The 15347-nt window shown below is 34.8% G+C and overlaps 1 long non-coding RNA gene across 2 annotated transcripts; it reads right to left on the bottom strand.

The window, feature by feature from the left end:
• Positions 1 to 4830: 4830 nt before the first annotated feature.
• Positions 4831 to 9389, bottom strand: LOC113072342 (uncharacterized). Of its 2 annotated transcripts, XR_003280284.1 has the most exons (4): positions 9296 to 9389; positions 5992 to 6090; positions 5727 to 5770; positions 4831 to 5608 (listed from the first exon to the last, which is right to left on the bottom strand). It is a non-coding gene; the product is annotated as an uncharacterized LOC113072342 (long non-coding RNA). The 2 variants fall into 2 exon arrangements; XR_003280283.1 differs by lacking the exon at positions 9296 to 9389 and having other exon boundaries at positions 5992 to 6376.
• Positions 9390 to 15347: the final 5958 nt, after the last annotated feature.

Genomic DNA, 15347 nt, shown 5'->3' with positions numbered 1-15347 from the left:
ACAGGCTACATCTGTCCAGCTGACGTGCCTTTTATACAAGAGCCTTTGAGCAGCCTGTAATCTAAAAGCAGCAACTCTGCATTCAATGTCAATAAGTCCTTGTCCTCCTTCACATATTGGTAAATACAGGACAGCTGCTTTCAGCCAGTGCTGTCCTGACCAAAAAAAAATAACCAACGGTCTTTGGATATCCTTTACAAGATTAGGAGGAGGATCCAAAACAGCCATTTTATGCCACATTGAAGATGCAATAAGGTTATTTATTATCAAAACTCTTCCTCTATATGATAATCGAGGGAGAAGCCATTTCCAATTGGACAAGCGTACACACATCTTCTCCATCAATCCATCCCAATTCTTCCCTTTATATAAATCAGAACCTAAAAAGACTCCTAAAAATTTAATACCATCTCTACTCCATCCAACATTTCCAGGCAACTTTGGTACTGAACTTGTAGTTCCACACCATAAAGCTTCACATTTCCCCCAATTTATTTTAGCTGAAGAAGCCTTTTCATAACACTGGATACAATTCAATACTCTCTGTACATCTTCTTTATCCTTAATTATCACAGTGAGGTCATCAGCATAAGCAGAAAGTTTAATAGGTTTATTAAAGGATCCTTCAATATGTAAACCTTTTAATGACGTTCTTAATTTACACAATAAAGGTTCAATAACCAAACTATAGAGTTGACCCGAAAGAGGGCACCCCTGCCTTATCCCCCTTCTGACTTTAATGGGTGCACTTAAACCTCCAGGCACTTTTATCATACATTCTGCTTTTTCATATAGTAATCTAATCCATGAAATAAAAACATCTCCAAAGCCATATGCATTTAAAACATCAAACAGATAAGAATGATCTACTCTGTCGAAAGCCTTTACTTGATCTAGGGATAATATCCCTAGATCAATATTATTTACCATTGAATAGTCAATGACATCTCTTATAAGGAACAAATTATCTCTAATGTACCTGTTTTTTATACAATAAGACTGATCCTTGTGAATGAATTCTCCCATATGTTCATTCAGTCTATTGGAAATACACTTAGAGAAAATCTTATAATCTGTAGTTAATAAAGCTACAGGCCTCCAATTTTTAAGTAAAGTTAGATCACCTTTTTTTGGTAGCAGAGAAAGAATTGCTCTTCTGCAACTAATAGGTAAACATCCTGTTTGTATTGAATATAAAATCACATCATAATAGTCTCTTCCAATAATTTCCCAAAAGGAATTAAAAAATTCAGAGGGAAGCCCATCTAATCCAGGGGATTTTCCGGTTGATAATTCTTGCACAGCTTTAGTTACTTCCTGAAAACTTAAAATAGAATTCAAGTCTTCTTTATGCTCTGATTTAAGTTTTGAAATTGAATCTAAAAGTTCAGTTTTACTATCTAAATCTGTTATATCTATATCATACAACCTAGAATAAAAATCAACAACACATTTACTCATTTCAGATGGGCCATAAAATAAATCACCTCTTTCATCCCTTAAACACAACATTTGTTTCTCTTGACTCACTTTTCGTTCTAAGTTGAAAAAGAAGGATGTTGGTCCATCAATATCCCTAATATGAGAAAAACGAGCTCTGACAAGAGCTCCTTTTACTTTTTCTTGCAGTAAATTTTCTAACTGTAGCTTTTTTTCATTAATAACATTTTGTAATTGATTTTCATATCTTTCCAACATTCTATTTTCAATTTCAAAAATCTCATTTTCAAGTTCCTTAATCATATTTCTCATTCTTTTTGAGGAATAACAAGTATATTGTTGACAGAAAACTTTAATTTGGGTTTTCCCTACTTCCCACCATTGTATTATATCTCTAAAATCATTTTTACGCATCTGCCATATTTGCCAAAATAAATTAAAATTTGCACAAAAAACAGCATCTTGTAACAGCTTTTTGTTAAAATGCCAATATGAACCTACTTTACATTGCTTTGACAATACACAATCTATTGTAATCATTTTATGATCTGAAATAATATTAGGAATTATATTAGCATTACAGATTCTATTCCTTGAATTATTAGAAATATAAAACCTATCTAACCTTGCCCCATGAACCTGTCCTTCAGAAACCTTCACCCAGGTATACTGTTTTAAAGATGGGTTTTCAGTTCTCCAGATGTCGTTTAGCTCAAAACTTTTAACAATGTTTGCCAAAACAGATGAAGACTGATAGTGCATTTCTTCGTTATTTCTATCCATATTAAAATCTAAAGTACAATTAAAATCTCCTCCCATAATAACAATATCTTTTGATTTTAATGTATTTAAAACTTCCTTAATTTTCTTAAAAAGAACAATTCTCTCAGACCCTTTATTATTGGCATAAACATTTACAAAAATTATATTATGAGTATTTAATTCTGCTTTTACAACTAATAAACGACCTGGCTCTATCTCTTGCTCCGATAAAATTTTAACCTTACAGTTGGGACTAAAACATATAGCAACACCCGAGCTAACATTGGAGCCATGACTAAGAATATACTTCCCATCCCACCACAAGCCCCATTCTACTTCATTGCTTTTATCACTATGGGTCTCTTGAAGAAAAGTCACTCCAATATTTTTTAATGTTAAATACTCTGAAACCAAGGCTTGTTTTTTTCTATCTCTAAGGCCATTTACATTCAAAGATGCTACTCGCAATGGCTCCATAAGACAGGAAAGTAAAGAAAAACAGAGAATAAAGGAAAAACAAAGAGACAGACAAAAAGCCATTATGATTATTTAAGATTTCTCCTAATTTCCTTTCCTCTTTTATTTTGCCTAATCGTAGCTATATGTTTTTTCAACCGAAAGCGTTTCTGTTGCGATAACACAGAAAAATTATACATTTTCCGCGCCCACACAACTGAAGCAACAAATTTGTCAACATCTGGGAAATAATCAGCAACATTTACCTTTTTACCTTTTGTTTCATCCAAAAACTCATTAATCTGTTCCACATTATATAAATCATCACCTACCTTTGGGCAATCAGATATATCAGAACAACAATCATCATCCTTTCCTCCATCATCCTGAGTCTGACTCATTGATAAAACTTCATCAAAACCTACATCTTCAGCCGTATTCACCACCTCTACATCCTGACTCACTGATACGACCCCATCAGAAAGCACATTTTCAACAGCCGTCGCCGCTTTTACGGCTATTTTACTACTACAGCAAGGCTGCTCTTCTTGCACAAACCCAGCAGAATCACTAGAAATTGCACTCACCTCATTCTCTTCACCAGTATCCACACCTTGGCCTTCTGACACTTTCTCTGGTTCCCGATTAAGGTCACCCTGACTTTCCGTTGTATTTTCATTTGCCACCGCTTGTTCTTCTCCTATCCGAATCTCCTATGGTCTATTTTTATGCGGACACGAGAATCGTTTGTGACCAATATCACCGCACTCAAAGCACCTCAAGCTTTCCGTGCTTGCATATAACACATAAGAACTATCCCCATCATTTACTCTAAAAGACACATCCAAAGTTTTATCCTGAGAATTTAAAAACATGTGAACTTGCCTTCTAAACGACATTACATGTTTTAGCGCTGGATTCTTGCACCCTAAAGGTACCACCTTAACTGGACTGAATACTTTCCCAAAACGAGGTAATTCTTTAACAATCACTTCACTTTTAATGAATGGAGGAACGTTTGAAATGGTTACTTTGGTAGCCGGTGCATACAGCGGCGTTACTGGCACAAACATTCCTTTCACCCAAAGCCCATTTTCAATTATCTGATTAAGGTGTTGCTCAGTCTTCAAAAAAACCACAACAGCTTTGTTCATTCGCGAGGCCGAATTTATATTTTCGTGACCAACCTGATCACCAACTACAATCAACACGTCCTCAATCGAAGCGGTCGGCTCCGGTACACATCTAAACCCATTCCGGAGAGAAACCGACACCGTTCCCCCCGAAGAAGACGCCATGCGGACGCCAAAAAAAAAACCCGGGAAGAAGAAAAACAATACCCTCTAAACTAACCTAAACCTAAACACAAAAAAATAATAAGAAAAAAGAAACACACTTTCAGTATGTTTTTAGAAATAAAGAAAGATTAGAAAAAACAACAATAAACACCAATTAGAAACGCTCTCACACACGTCCACTCACGCAAACTCATTCCACTAGAGGGAGACAGAGAGAGAGAGAGAGAGAGAGAGAGAGAGTAATAAAAGAGAACTGATGATTATACATGTTCACACAAACATACAAGACTCACATACATGTGTAAATACAACTTTGTGTTCAAAGCATTATTTGAGAGATATCTACAAAAATATGTTTCTATAATCTTTATTCAGAGTAAAATCTCAAAGACTAGAAATGAACAGTGAGATCTAGTGGACACACGTGCAAACAGCAGCGGTTTCCATGGTAACCAAATAAACACTGTTGATTGATTAAAATTGGAACATTAAAAACATATATATTTATTTTTTTTTCACTTTATTTTGATAATCCACTTTACCTATACATAACTTTGCAACTAGCAGTGATTAGAGTAATGGTAGACCGTCTGCTTAATATCTGCTAACACTTTATTCTGATGGTCACTCTACTAATACTCTAATGAGAGTTTGTTGATATGTACAAAGTTACTTACAGTTAGTAGAATGTCTAAAACAGGTTATCAAAATAAAGTGTAACCTTTTTTATTTTTTTAAATTACAGCATTTATTATAATTTATTATTAATTATTCATTTTATCAAAATATCTCCCCCTCCCTCTCACACTTCACCTCGTTTTAAATCATTTTATCTTTCCATAGTCCATTCATATCATATTTGCATACAATATCAGTTCTTCATCTTGGTTTATTAAATTATAAGTTTTTATCATTTTTTTTTAAATAAGCACTCAGTAAAGAACAATAGTTGAAGCATGTGTTAAAGTTTGTCAGCTTTTTAACTCTGAGACGTAATAAAAATGTTTTACAAGAACCATGAGTGGCCAGGTGTGTAGTTTGACATTAATCAAACTAACTGAGCACTGCTGCGTATTCTGCTTTAATTTTACACTTCTGTTCTGAAACATTTTAATACTTATTTACATCAAAATCTGACCGAAAACTCCAGGGTTTCTGATCATTTATTTCAGTGTCATTTGCAGAAAAATAAACACTGCACTGTCATTTAAACATCCTTCACATCTGACTTACAAGTCCTAAATACAGAGCAGAAGAGAGCCACGTAAATAACACATATACCAATCATAGAGGCTTAAACCCAGAATCAAAGTCTTCATCTCATTGAGATTGTCTGCTGTGTCTCTTCAGACAGTGAGAGGATTGACAGCAGTGTATTCACTGTAATCCTGATTATTCCCCAATCTGACTCTGTCAGGACAGTCTGCTTTCTTCTGGAAATTAACCACGGTATAATTCAGATCCTCAGCAGATGTGATGAAGATCTGAGAGTCACCAGTGGCTTCCTGAACTGTAGAGTAAACTGATGAATCAGAGAGGTTTGTGGGTAATTGAGCAGTCGCATAAACAGTGTTCGATGAATCAGAGGGGTTTGTGGGTAATTGTCTGTGAGTGTCTTTAATCTCATCATAATCACATCCAGTGTGAGAAACCTGAGGAGAGACAGATCAATTATTTACAACTTTGAATATCTTCATGATGGACGCATTAGAATTTATTTTCAATATGAATAAAAATCAACATCTTATTTTATACAGTAACTGGACTGACTGCTTCAAGTGTTTCTGCTTCAGTCCGAGATGACGAATCACCGCCTGCCAATACAAGAGTCTTAATTAATGACATTATATCACATTTTAATTCTGGTGTATAATGGAAATGTTTCCACACATCATCAAATATCTGTATTTTGCTCATGTCTCTTTGCTGCCTGCAGGTGGCGACAGACTCAAAGTGGGAAAACAGATAAATCTTTGCATTTTAAACTCAGTATAATGTAGTTTCTCCATCTAAAGAGATTAAGAAGGAGTTTTACCTCGAGACTGATGCTTCTTATAGAGAAACAGTAATAAGAGACCAATGATGATCAGAACCAGAAGAACCAGGACCAGAGACACAGAGATCAGAGAAGAGCCTGAAAACAGGAGATAAACAATCAGATCAATCAGTCTGATCACTCTGAGCTAAATATCAGATCAGGTTCACGTTCACGTTGAACAATCACACAAGCTCTGTTAACAATGTTCTTGTCTTAAACTCAGTTATGCTAATGTGTAGCTAATGTGCAGACTTTCTGAGCAAAGGATCACTCTAACCCTTCTCTGTTTAAAGATACTGTGACCTGAGATTCTACAGTATACCACAATATTTTGGTTTTGAGGATAGAAATAGAGTGACCCATCTAGTTACAATAAGTCTTAGAAAAGTCTTAATGGCCTGAAAGACACGTCCATTTATGCCACATAGCAACATTGTGTCGGCCCAGATCTGGCTAGTGATGTGTCGTTCGTGAACGAATCGTTCTTTTTGAACGAATCTTTTAGGTGAACGAATCGTTCTCGTTCACGTAATCCACTGACTCATATTTCTCGTTCAGTGTAGTTCCTCCCTCCACAGCAGCGCGGCGCTATAAGCAGCGCATGCGCAGCTCAGTGAACCGGGTAACAACAGTGAACAACTGTTTCATCCCGTCAAAGAATTACTCAACCTCGAGCCAATAGCCTTCGAGTATGAGATGTGACAGAGTATTTGATTTGTTGAATGTAGTGAACGAATACGCCCTTCAATGAACGCGTTTCATATGAGTCTGAACTAGATCTAGAGATCTTATCGTTCGTGAACGAAATGACTGAACTGGTACCCATGTCGTTCGTGAATGAGTTGAATGAGCTGATACATATCGTTCGTGAATGAAATGACTGAACTGGCACACATGTCGTTCGTGCACGAGTTGAATGATACATCTCGTTCGTGAATGAAATTACTGACCTGATGGTCAGGGTATATTCTGGCAAACCGTTTACCAATCACGTTTCTCAATCGGCAAAGCACATGTCGTTCGTGCACGAGTTGAATGATTTAGTAAATCTCGTTCGTGAATGAAATGACTGAACTGGCACACATGTCATTCGTGAACGAGCTGAATGAACGGATACATGTCGTTCGTGAATGAAATGAACTGGTACATAGCTTATCTCGTTCGTGAACGAAATGAATGATAGTAAACCGGGTCAGTCTGCCATTGAGCATGTCAATCTCGCAAAAATGCAAAGCGCAGTTATAGGTACTGTACTGTGCACATACGCTTGTTTTGATATTTAGCAACTCCACGTTTAATCCACGATTGATGAATGTGAATATATAATATACAAACTGTCTGACCAAACAATTAAAATGCTATTTAGGCAAGAAAACCTTGTGCTTTGTTCATCTGAACAACTTAATTAGACTTTATATATTGAATGCGATTATACACACATTTTAATAAAGCCAGATCAGTTTTTGCAACAACTGAATACGTTCGTTGACTTAAGACATAACAACATAATACACTTTTTTTGCCATCTGCTGGCTTATTTTGTGTAATACGAAGAAATGGTCACTGAACGAATCAGTGAACGATTCTGAACGAATCATTTTGGTGAACGAACTGAAAATGAACGAATCACTAGAAAGAATCATAATTTCCACCACTAGATCTGGCCCACATCTGGCACCCGTGGAAAGATAATCTGGCCCACATGCAGCGTGGAATGATGACACTTGGACGGACCGCTCCTGTTTGCCAGATTTGAGCCACAAGCAGGCCGTAGCATTGCCACATGTCAGCCAAGAGTAAATAAATTAACCAGAAATGGACTTTATCTGAGCCATAAATCACATAGACATCAACAGTCAGCACATGAATCTCAACAATGGTGACAATCAAATGTACCTTGCTGCAATGCATGCTGGGTACTAGCATAGTACAAAACTCCCAGCATGCATGCATTGCACCATGAATAAATTATGCAGCTGAATTGTCGTATTATTTTGTTTAATTCTTAATATTATCTTATATTTCTTATGTTGTTTTTGCTGTGACTTAGTAGCTTTTCAGTGAAGTTCTGAATTGATCAGTTTATCTAAATAAAACAGTTCATTATGAATGTGTAGGTCATATTTCCTATGTGCCTGTATTTTACTGCCATATTAGAAACTGAATAGCACTTTGTTTGAAGTTCATGTACATGATGTTTATACTTTCAGTTTATGTAAATTACCTCATAAGCTGTTTTGATTCTGAAAGTGTCTGCTATTTCTAATCACTAGGTGGTGCTATAATATTCCATTGTTGTTTATATACAGTAGTTTGTTTCTTGTATAATATTTAACCTTAGAATTTAATTTGAAAATATGCTAGCAGTTTATGTCTTTGGAGTAATATTACTGAGCCAATCTACTTATTCTCTTTATATTGTAGACCACACAAGGAGACATATTACTGCATATGTGAACACACACCAGTGGTGAATAATGACAACCTGTAATGCCTGAGTTACATTCTTACATTTAACTTACGCTTTTATCCAAAGTGACTGTTATATATATCACACGCCTCTGGAGCAAATAGAGGTTAAGTGTCTTGCTCAGGGACACATTGGATTCGAACCCAGGTCTCTCACACCAAAGGCATGTGTCTTATCCACTGCTCCAACACCACCCCATTCAGGTTAAGGGTCAGGTTCAGGTGTGTTGTGTGCATCTTGGCTGTAAATTACTCCAGTTCTAAGCGTAATTGTGGAAGGCTAGATATCAGACCTGGACTTTTATGCGTTTGTGACACATGATTAATTTAAACACAGCCGACTGTGAACTCTCTTGTAATTCGCTTCAATCTTTTCAAACTTTATGAATGATTATATTCAAGTGGTGTGTGTTAGGAATCAGAAGCAAGCAGAGGACGTCTGTTTCTAAAGCATTCAGTGCCATCTACTGTTAAAAACTAAGATCAGAATCGATTCGAGAGACAATCACGATGCATTCGAAGAAACTCAGAATCGATGCTAAATCAATTATCGATTCTTGATGCATTGATTTATTGTCACAGCCCCAAGTTCCATAATAGCAAAACAAGAATGACTTGATCATCCGTATTATTATTATTATTATTATTATTTCAAAATCCAATGTATTAAATTACATTACTTATTTTCAAGTTGAAAATCTAATATTTTTTTATGTTTAGAAACCTTTCTTCCACTGGGGGGTGTCAGAGCTCCTCACAAGTTACAGCAGGAATCATGTTTGTGTTTCAGCACCTGCTGGAGTAAAACTAGATGGAGACGATTTAGAAACACCTGTGACCGGAGGAGTTCTGTCTGATGAGAAGGAAGAAGATGATGATGATGATGGTGATGATGATGATGATGATGATGTTTCTGAAAGATCTGTATATAAAACAATAAAACAATGAATATATTTATTTTTTCAACACACAGAACATGTCATCACGTGTCTCTTGGTGAATATAAGTGTTACTGATGTCATTCTCACACTCACTACCCAGAATTCATGTTTGCTGATACTAAGAAACAAAAATGGTGAGCTGTTTGTTTGACTTCCTTTAACTGAAGTCTATCTGTGGTTTCTCAGTGAATAATAGAGTTAATAGCAGGACGAGCATCTTAAACTGCAGCTTCTTTAATTATAGAACAAGACAGCAGCACAACAACTGCTCTAATACTGCATCCAGATGAACAATTCAACTAGTTAAAAACACTGGGTCTCATTCATGAAACACGAGCAGAACGAATTTTTGTGTAAATCGCGTGTAAAGTGGTTTTGGCATAAATTTTCGGATTCATTAAAGCGTTCGTATTTTCCAAATGTTAGTTGGTACGAAATAAATCTACACCTGCTCCCAGAATCAGGGTATCTTCCGTCCATTACAAATCCGTTTTTAATTAAAAAACAGAAAACGAAAGACTCAAGAGGTCCGTGTATCATCCGATCATTCAATTATTCCATTTAATCTGGCAAACCAAAAACGAAATAACGAATCAATATTTTGTTTTTCTGTTTTTCTGTATGAACCAAATATGAAAAACTGACGTTTGTTTCATTGCTTTCAGCTCGAAACAGGAAATATAATAAACAAGGAAACCAAAACGAAATAATGGATCAAATTTACGTTTTCTCAATTGTTCTTTATTTGTTGTAGTAGGTCTAACTATTTCCCACGGTGCCGTCCTGCTTGCTTTGTGCATGCGCAGTGGATAGTTTCAAAGGAATTGCGCTTACTTCCGCGTATTCCTCGCGGGGATAAAGAAAACGTTTTTTTCTAACGATCACAGGCATAGTTACAGTATGTCCAATAACAATACAACACGCTCTAATAAAAATCAGAGATGGTTTAAATGTCTAACCACTTGTTTTGGTATGTGGGGCATTTTAAGTAGATCATTAATTATTAAATACTATCTATTTATCTATCTACATACACACATACAATACAATACAAAAAAAAAAAAAAAAATAGAAATAATTGAAAAAGAATACAGAAAGCTAGTGTTGGATGAAAAACTAACAGTTAGAATAAATAAATAAAAATGAGATAAAATATAATTAGAATATATAGTGCTAGAGTTCGAGGGTCAAAGATGAAAGAGATGCGTTAGATGTTTCTTGAAGATGCATGTACTGCATGTAATATATATTTAGCTTTGCAGAATTAAAAAAAATAAATAAAGGTGACAATGTAATTAAAAAGGTAATGGTTGACATACTGTAATAATGTTTGTTATAGTATTTTACAATTACTGTATCAGTTAAATATATTACATCCTTTTATTATACTGAATTTATAGAATAGAACACCTTTATTGCACAGATGCACTTTGAAATGTAAGTTCTAGTAGCAACACACACTTACAAACAGTTTTAGTGCACATGTAAACAAATACTGTATTCACAGAACTACGAAGTTAAATATTGACATTATTTTACAGTTACATTGCAATCTGTACAAATAAAACAAATTAATTTATTCCTTGTGTTATCTCTAAACTAGCATCAGCTTATCTACTGCTGTGTGCTGTTCTTCAGTTATCAAATTATTGATGTAGTATCAGGGTTGAAGTAACTATACACTTAGTAGGCCTACTGTAAATCCATGGATTTATCAGATCTCGTCTGAATTGGCAACAAGTGAGCAGAGTTCTGCTGCCTATTTCCTTAGGTTGGAAAGGCAGCAAGTGAAAATGTATATTTAGCAGCTATGTAGGAAAATAACTAATTACTTTAAGATAAATGCAAATATTTGTGCTTTAATTATTTGTATTCTTCCAAATTCTGCCAGCAGAATTTTTTTATTCTTAATTCTCACCTAAAATAAATGAATAGCCTAAAGAAGACTGTCGTTTTTGTGAAGCATAAAATCAGGGTTTCATCCACATCTTTTTTTTTTTATTTAATTTTGAAATCTGAAAAATGAAATTAATTTACTTCAAACCTGCACTCACCAGAAATTATTCTATCAGTGTCATTTTCTATCACAAATCATTTTTATTAACCATTTACACAGAATGTCGTATTAGGCCTAAATATAAAACCCGATTCCAAAAAAATTGTGACATTGTGAATAAAAACAGAATACAACATAGATGACATATCAAATGTTTAAACTGAGAAAAGGTATCATTTTAAGGGAAAAATAAGTTGATTTTAAATGTCATGGCATCAACACATCTCAAGTTGGGACAAGGCCATGTTTACCACTGTGTGACATCCCCTCTTCTTTTTATAACGGTCTGCAAACGTCTGGGGACTGAAGACAAGTTGGTCAAGTTTAGGAATAGGAATGTTGTCCCATTCTTGTCTAATACAGGCTTCTAGTTGCTCAATTAGGTCTTCCTCTTTATGATGCGACAAAAAAGATCTGGACTGCAGGGTGGTCATCTCAGTACCCGGATCTTTCTTCTACACAGCCATGATGTTGTAATTGATGCAGTATGTGGTCCGGCATTGTCATGTTGGAAAATGCAAGGTCTTCCCTGAAAGACACGACGTCTGGATGAGAGCATATGTTGTTCTAGAACTTGGATATATCTTTCAGCATTGATGGTGCTCATCGTTCTAGATGTGTAAGCTGCCCATGCCACATGCACTCCTGCAACCCCATACCATCAGAGAAGCAGGCTTCTGAACTGAGCGCTGATAACAACTTGGGTTGTCCTTGTCCTCTTTAATCTGGATGACATGGCGTCCCAGTTTTCCAAAAAGAACTTCAAATTTTGATTTGTCTTACCACAGTTTTCCACTTTCCACAATCCATTTTAAATGAGCCTTGGCCCAGAGAAAACGTCTGCGCTTCTGGATCATGTTTAGATATGGCTTCTTTTTTGACCAATAGACCTTTAGCCAGCAGCGGTGAATGGCACGGTATATTGTGTTCACCGACAATGTCTTCTGGAAGTATTCCCGAGCCCATGTTGTGATTTCCATTACAGTACCGTTCCTGTATGTGATGCAATGCTGTCTAAGGGCCCGAAGACCACGGGCATCCAGTATGGTTTTCTGGCCTTGACCCTTACGCACAGAGATTGTTCCAGATTCTCTGAATCTTTGGATGATATTATGCACTGTAGATGATGATAACTTCAAACTCTTTGCAATTTTTCTCTTGGAAACTCCTTTCTGATATTGCTCCACTATTTTTCGCCGCAGCATTGGGGGAATTGGTGATCCTCTGCCCATCTTGACTTCTGATAGACACCGCCACTCTGAGAGGCTCTTTTTAAACCCAATCATGTTGCCAATTGACCTAATAAGTTGCTAATTGGTCCATTTAACTTTTCCGGCCTCTTATTGCTACCTGTCCCAACCTTTTTGGAATGTGTAGCTCTCATGAAACCAAAATCAGCCAATATTGGGCATGACATTTCAAAATGTCTCACTTTCAACATATATTATCTATATTCTACTGTGAATAAAATATAAGTTTATCAGATTTGTAAATTATTCTAAGTAGTTATTATACGATAGCTTCTGTCAAGATGATTTATGACTTTGACCTTTGACCTTTTGACAGGTTGAACTTCCGGTAACCTTATGATGGATGGGCGGAACTTTCCGACTTCAAGGGTTAGCCTATGACCTTTGCAATCATCGATCATGTGCTTTTGACAGAAAGTTTTACCCTATTGACCTAGTTAGTTCTAAATCATGGTTTTGACGGCTAGTTTAAACGGAAGATGAAAGACTCCCACACATCGATCATGCGGTTTTGACAGAAAGTTTTACCCTATTGACCTGTTAGTTTTAAATTAAAACGGTATATGAAAGACTCCCCAATCATCGATCATGTGGTTTTGACAGAAAGTTTTACCCTATTGACCGTTAGTTTGTTTGAAGTGTGTGCCGGTTGTTTGAAGTCTGTGCCAGATAACTTGTTTGAAGTTTGTGTCAGTTAGCTTGTTTGAAGTTTATCACAGTTATACGGTTATGTGTGTGGTTATACGGCTCTTCCCCCTCCCATTACATTTATGAGCGGTGTATAAATGGGGTCGGTGTGTTCTACATTTTATATATATATATATATATATACATTCTATATTTTCTATAATTCTAAAAAATAATTAAAGGTTGAAAACACATTTTAATTATTTCACATTTATATATATATAAACATCATATAATTTATATAATCTAAAACACATTTTAATTATTTCACATTTATATATATAAAACATTATATATAAAACATTATATAGTTTATATAATTTATATAATCTAAAAACAATTTAACTAAGGTTGAAAACACATTTTAATTATTTCACATTTATATATATATAAAACATTATATAATTTATATAATCTAAAACACATTTTAATTATTTCACATTTATATATATATATATATATATATATATATATATATATATATATATATATATATATATATATATAAAACATTATATAGTTTATATAATATACATAATCTAAAAACAATTTAACTAAGGTTGAAAAAACATTCCGTTCTTTTAAAAAAAGGTTATAAATTAAACCGTATAAAAAAATATACTGAAACCGACTGTTTCAGATAAAACAAGATCTTTTTTTTCTTTTTCTTTTTTAGAGAGCAGGAAAGAGATGTTTTCACATCACCTTTCTGACCTGCAAGTATTCACAGCGTCTTCGTTTGCACGCTACACTTCACTTTCTTCCGAATTTACTAACCAATCATAATATCTTCAAAGCCATTTTTAATTAAAACCAAACGTATCTCACACGGGAGTACCATGATTTTGACAGTTTTCTGACGGTTCACCTATGAATTACGGCTGCTGCGCGTCTAGCATCTCTTGTACCCCTTTCTCTCTCTCCCTCTCTCTCCCTCTAATGCCTGTGTACACACATTCGTCTCCAAGTCTTATTTTCTTCTTTTTATGAATATAAACACATTATACATTCACAAACAATATAAAACAAAACATTTACATTAGTTTTGTTCATCACTAAAAAATATACATTTTACCAGGATCGGGGAATATATAATTGAACAGAATGAAGAATATGGTCTATTGAGGAACCCGGACGTGTCATTGACACAATTCAGTTAAATTCATTTCACATTATTTGTTGCAAGACATTTTCTATATTATATTTAAAACCTTTTATATCCATCTTTATATCATATCTTTTTCAAAAAGCTGTTTAATTATTTATTTTAACCGTACACCTACAGTACCACCATACAATAAAATGCTGCATGCACGTACACTTTTAAGCGATCTGAATTATGACTAGCCTATAAATTTCATCATAAGCCACACGTACCTTGTTATATCACTATAATATCCACGGCGCTATACAAATTTGTATTCTGATAAACCATATAAACAAGCGGACATACGCGTGGACATATCAAGTTAAAAAGAGACTTATCTCTATTTTAAACAATATTAAATTATATATGACGGCATGTTACTAAACCGGAACATACATTTTAAACAAGTATTCATCATTTTTATAAAACACGTCGCAGTAACAGACATGTTACTAAACCAAAACAAATAATTTTATCATACATTTTTTTTAATCATGTATTCAATCAGTACTTATACAACATATTCAAACACATTTTAAACATATTTTAAACAAAAACTAATCATAAACGCAGCCTTCTCAAAATTACAGACATGTACAATCATGCTGATCACATATAATGTGATATTCAGACTTTTAGCCACTAATACGTTTTAGGATAATGAAAAACACCAACGTCTGAGGGGTGTCAAAATATCTCCAGTCCCCAAAACCCACTCAGACTCCAGGGGTTAAAGAATATGAAAATAAATTATTATATAATGACATCATCATCCTAAAGCAATTCATTAAACAAAAAAAAAG

This window comes from Carassius auratus, unplaced genomic scaffold (assembly GCF_003368295.1).
Source record: "Carassius auratus strain Wakin unplaced genomic scaffold, ASM336829v1 scaf_tig00008860, whole genome shotgun sequence".
NCBI lineage: Eukaryota > Metazoa > Chordata > Actinopteri > Cypriniformes > Cyprinidae > Carassius > Carassius auratus.
Note: the sequence above shows the minus strand (reverse complement) of the source record. Positions and strands in the feature narration are given on the sequence as shown.